Consider the following 5,616-nt stretch of genomic DNA (forward strand, 5'->3'; position numbering starts at 1 on the left):
CTCAGACAAAATCATGAAGGAAGAAGGATCTATTACAACCAATCCCTTAGAAATACAAGCAATCATCAGAGATTACTATGAAAAACTATATGCCAACAAACTGGACAACACAGAAGAAATGGACAAGTTCCTAAATACACATGATTATTAGTCTTAGGACTGGCTTTCATCCCAGATTCCAAAGGCCATCAGAAATGAGTGTCTGTCTCCTTTCTGTTACCCCTTCACTTTGGAATCTAACATGACATTGTTCACATAGGAGGTTATTGGCCAAACATCCTTAAACGGGGCAGAATGATTTCTTTAAGTTTATTTATCCCTTTTGGCCAAAACTGTCATCTTCAAGTAATTCACCAACATGACCACCACCAAGAGAAAGAGGAGAGGTACCCACTATATGTTCTCTAGACATTTTAGAAAGCATAGAGTTGTTCCTTTGGCCACATACATGCAAATATCCAAGAAAGGTGACATTGTGAACATCAAAGGAATGGGCACTGTTCAAAATGGAATGCCCCACAAATGTTACCATAACAAAACTGGAAGAGTCTACAATGTTACCTAGCATACCATTGGCATTGTTGTAAACAAACAAGTTAAGGGCAAGATTCTTGCCAGAGAATTAGTATACGTACTGAGTATATTAAATGTTCAAAGAGCCAAGACAGTTTTCTGAAGCATGTGAAGGAAAGTGATTAGAAAAAGAAGAAAGCCAAAGAGAAAGGAACTTGGATTCAACTGAAATGCCGGCCTTCCCCACCCAGAGAAGCACACTTCGTGAGATTCAATGGAAAGGAGCCTGAGCTGCTGGAACCCATTCCCTCTGAATTCATGGCATGATAAGCATAAAAAAAAATAAAAGACCTCAAAAATGCAATAAATAAATAAAAATGAAAGCTTATTTATGTTAAAATTTAGGGAATATGAGTAAGGGGTACACAGGAGTTCTTTGTACTGTTCTTGCACCTTTTTATGTGTCTGAAATTATTTTAAATAAAAAATTAAGCCATTGAATCATGAATTTTCACTAAAAAGTCAAATAATTGGCTTAAAATAAACAAAATTTTCCAGTCTTCACCCCCATGCATTTTAAATTAGTTCATTCTACATGTACATTTTTCTATCTAGTTTTCTTCACTTAATATTTTTAAAAAATTTCCCACTCATTATTATCAATAATGACACTCTAAATCTTCTGCCTTTTCTACTACCAATTTCCCTTCTTGGGAAGTGACTCTGCTAGGTGAGATTGAGAGTGTATGGTTTCTATCATCCTATGTTAAAATATCATGTGAAATGACTATTAAATATTTTATGGGATCAGATCAAGTATATCAAAATGTACTTAATAGTCTCCAATTTTGGGATATTAGGGTGTCTTCAGTTTATCTCTATTGTTAAAAACAAAGCTGTGATATTTTTGTACATAATTCTTAAAAAATATTCAAGATTATTTGCTCAGTGTATAGTTTCTAGGAGTCAAATTACTGGGTCAAAAACCAGGAGAGTTTTTAAAGATATGTACTGCTGAATTTCTTTTAAAATGGTGTTATTTCCCAGCAGTAGTTTTCTAAAGGTAAAGAAAATATCACAATGCCCAGAAATGGACAGGACAGATATGTACCCCAGTTTTCTCATGTATAATGTATAATTAATGATCCAAAACCCCCTTTCTCTTATGTATCCTAAGATTATGTGATTCTGCAACAAATGGGTAATGTATCATGAATGAAGTATATTTTGGATGTTCTAACAGATCTTCATCTTGGGAGGAAGAGAGATTGGGGTATCCTTCAGTTGATGCCCTGGAACTCTCTACAGTAACAGATACTAAGGGCTAACATGAACATTGTCCAACCCTGTGCCTCAGAACAGGACTTTATTAAATGGGCCCTAAATATTGCCTCTTAGTTTTTCTGATTTCTAAAGAAGCAAGATCAGTTCCTTGAGCATAATTGGCACTAATTAAAATAGTAAAGATCAAGAGTTTTAGGGAGGTGGTTAGGAAAGGAATGTAGAAGAGGTAAACCTGAGCTGAATCTGAAAAGCTGGGTGGGAGTGGGGAAAACACCTCTGTTATGTGTGGGGTGGAGATGGAAGCTAAAGCTGAATATGGCAGTATTTGGGAATAGAGGGAAGTATGTAGAAGTAGCTAAGCTGGACCCATTTGTTGGAGGATATTGAACTACTGGGGTCCTGATACTTTCAGGGGAAGCCGAGTTTCTCTCCAACAGATTCTATTCCTTTATTACTTCCGTTTTACTTCAAAGATGCTTATTTTGCCTTCTTCTTGGTCTTCATCTGGCAGTGGCTCTTAACATTTTAACTTTGTTTCTCTGTCCCAGAGGATTCTGACAAGTAATGATTGTAAATGCTTAAATGAACTCAAGAAGTTCTGCTGAGTATTCCCTTATAATGCAATCTCCTTCAATGTGACTGTTTTATAACTTTCTCATTTTGCAAATTGGGATCTTTAAAACCAGGTAACCCTTGTTGGTACTATTGGTACTTTTGTACAAGGATATATTTCCTGAAAAGTTGGTTAGTTCTCCACCTCCCTTCCTGACTCAACAACACACAAGATTAGGATTTGAAATGTTACAATTGTACAGTTTCAAAACAAAAGTTAAAAATGTGTTAGGGGACGTACTGGGAAATAATGATACATACCTGTATGTGTAAAATGGTGTAGTTTAAAGAATAGTGTCCTGGGAATTAGGAGACTTGGATTCTAGTGTCAGCTCTTCTGCTAATTGAAGTATAAACTTGAAGTAGTTACATTTACCTCTTCTTTATGTCTCTGTTTCCTCTTCTGTGAAATAAGAAAGATAGAAATGATGATTGTTAAGATCAATGCCAGCCCTAAAGTCAACTATTTATTAAAACAAAGTTTGCATAGTATTAGCAACATTCATAATACTCAGAGACCACTGGGTTAGTTAGAGCACCAAGTGAAGGCCACATTTATTGGTTAGCCAATGTGTTTACTCTCTAAAGACAGGCAAAACAGGATTATTCAGGCTAAAGGAAATGAAGTTTGAGACTCAGTAACTGGTTTGAATCGTTTTTATAAATAAAGTAAACTACATCATTCAGATTGAATCACCATTCCCTTTGACATTGGAGTCAGTCCAAAATTATATGCCTAGTCTCCTAAGGTCGAATAGAACAGGACACAAAGATGGGATTGCTCTGATATTTTGAGGCCTGTGTTTACGACCTCTGGAGTGCTGATTCCCAGAAATAGGAGTCATACTACTCAGAGCCATCTTAAAGAAACCTAGTAATTTTATCCTGAGGGGGAAGAACAGCCCAAGATCTTTCCTCTAATAGAGATTCCAAAAAGTAGATTGTTAGAGAAGAGGGTTTTACTTCATTGTGCCACATCCAAGAATTTAATGATTCATCACTTACATAGAGTACCCAGTGCTTATCCCATCACCGGTTTAGCCCATCCCCCACCCACCTCCTCTCCATCAAACTTCATTTTGTTCTTTTATAGTTAAGAGTCTTTTCTGGTTTGCTTCCCTATCTTTTTTTTGTCCTTTCCCCTATGTTCATCTGTTTTGTTTCTTAAAGTCTACATATGAGCGAAATCATATGGTAGTTGTCTTTCTCTGAATAACTTATTTCACTCAGCATTACACTCTAGCTCCATCCATGTCATTGCAAATGGCAAGATTTCATTCTTTTTGATGGCTGAGTAATATTTCATTCACACGTGTGTGTGTGTGTGTGTGTGTGTGTGCGCGCGTGCGTGCACACACACACACACACACACACACACACTCTTTATCCATTCACTAGTCAAGGGTTATTTGGGCTTTTCTATAATTTGGCTGTTGTTGAACATGCTGCTATAAACATCAGGGTGCATATGCCCCTTGAATCAGTATTTTGCATCCTTTGACTAAATACCTAGTAGTGCAGTTGCTGAGTCATAGGGCAGTGCTATTTTTCACATTTTGAGGAACCTCCATACTGTTTTCCAGTATGGCCTCATAGCATTTTCCTAAGTTGACTTTATTGTGAGAATATGGTATATAATACATATAAGATACAAAATATGCATTAATCAACTGTTTTTGTTATTGGTAAGCTTTCTGGTCAACAGTAGGGTAATAGTATTTAAGTTTGGGGAGTGTCAAAAATTATACATGGATTTTTGAATGCACACGGGGTCAGCACCTCTAACCCTTGCATTGTTCAAGGATTAACTGTATTTTAAAAAGTAAATGGTGGCAATTCAGTGAGGTAGGCAAGGATAAGTAAAATAATTTAATGAGGATATATGTAAAAAACTGTACAGTAAGTTGTAAACATAACCTATGGAACTGCTTACTGTAAGTAGTAGTACAGATTGACTATGTTAAATAATACTTAAAATGTTCTGTTCAATTGGTATTCATCAAATTGCAGTTCCACATGTCACTGGTATTCTTCAGGTTGAATCAAGGGATTCTGCCACCAAAATCAATCCATGGCAGGCATTTCTTAATTTGCAAACACAATTTTAACTCATGGGGAAAATTTTCTCCATTTTGGGTTTTCACTCACAGATTCCTCTTAAATCCTTTAGTGACTGCAGCAAGAATTGAGACTATTGCCGAAGTATCTCTATTGCCTATTAATGATCCCCTATGAATCTGTTATTCACCAGTTAACATTAGTGCTTCTGAAATCTGGATAGCAGGTCACTTGGAAGTCAGAATGCTCTCTTTGGACCCTGTAAAATATTGCTATAAGTGTATTCCAATTTATTTAAGCATGTGCATCTATTACCTCAATATGTACTGAGCACCATGTAAATAGAGAGGCATACTAACACATACTAATATACAAAAGCTCTGTCCAGCAACTTTTTTCATCTCTCAACTCATTCCAACCCTGTTCTCTCATGTGGTCTATTCTCCCTGCTACCTATCCTATCTACACCTTGATCTCTAGATTAAATGCTGATGTGAACTGTGTTCTTCGCTTCAAACTTTGGCTTCTATTCAGACTTTTCTGCCTATAAGACTGCCTCAGGTTGCAATTGCCCTGTCCTGCATCCCCACTACTTTTGTGGGCAACTGGTCCTTACAAGCAGGATTGAGACAGTATGTTTCAGATCATCATATGACTATAGGGAATTTTTCTAGCAGTTTAATGTGTGGACACAAGTATATGACTACAAATGAGTAAAAGCCAGCCATTGGTGACACCTGATGCACTTGTTCGAGGTATTCATTTGCAACAGATTAATTTGTTTTCCTGAGGCTGTAGTCACTAAATGATTTAACTTGAATTTAAGTAAAAATTCAAAACAGAACAAAAAAAATTAAAAAGTAAGAGTATATTAAAAAAATAAAATTATTTTGTTCTAAAATTGTTTTAATATGATTGAGACTGTTTAGAAATGTAGGCAGTTCTCTATTGGTTTATCTTTCTAGGATTTGATTCACTATTACATGACGTATTTTGTAAATCAAAAAGCAATCTTTATTATAATAATAAACTCACTTTTTAATAAAAAAAGAAAAAGAAAATGCTATGAAAATCATAAGGAAGAGAAAATATATTAGGACTCCAGGGACTAGTAAGTGGCAAAGTCAGAATTACAACCCAAGTCTTCTA

At 35.8% G+C, this 5,616-nt stretch overlaps 1 protein-coding gene and 1 pseudogene across 1 annotated transcript in view; one reads left to right on the forward strand and one right to left on the reverse strand.

Moving 5' to 3' along the window:
* Positions 1–2,737, reverse strand: part of TRPC5 (transient receptor potential cation channel subfamily C member 5) — a 153,035-nt gene extending 150,298 nt beyond the window's left edge. The window contains exon 1 of the mRNA XM_029930258.1: positions 2,671–2,737. The gene's annotated coding sequence lies outside the window, so the exon portion shown is untranslated. The remainder of the gene's footprint in view (positions 1–2,670) is intronic.
* On the forward strand, positions 356–840 carry LOC115283836 (annotated as a pseudogene).
* Positions 2,738–5,616: the final 2,879 nt, after the last annotated feature.

The sequence above is a fragment of the Suricata suricatta genome, chromosome X (assembly GCF_006229205.1).
Source record: "Suricata suricatta isolate VVHF042 chromosome X, meerkat_22Aug2017_6uvM2_HiC, whole genome shotgun sequence".
In the NCBI taxonomy this organism is placed as follows: domain Eukaryota; kingdom Metazoa; phylum Chordata; class Mammalia; order Carnivora; family Herpestidae; genus Suricata; species Suricata suricatta.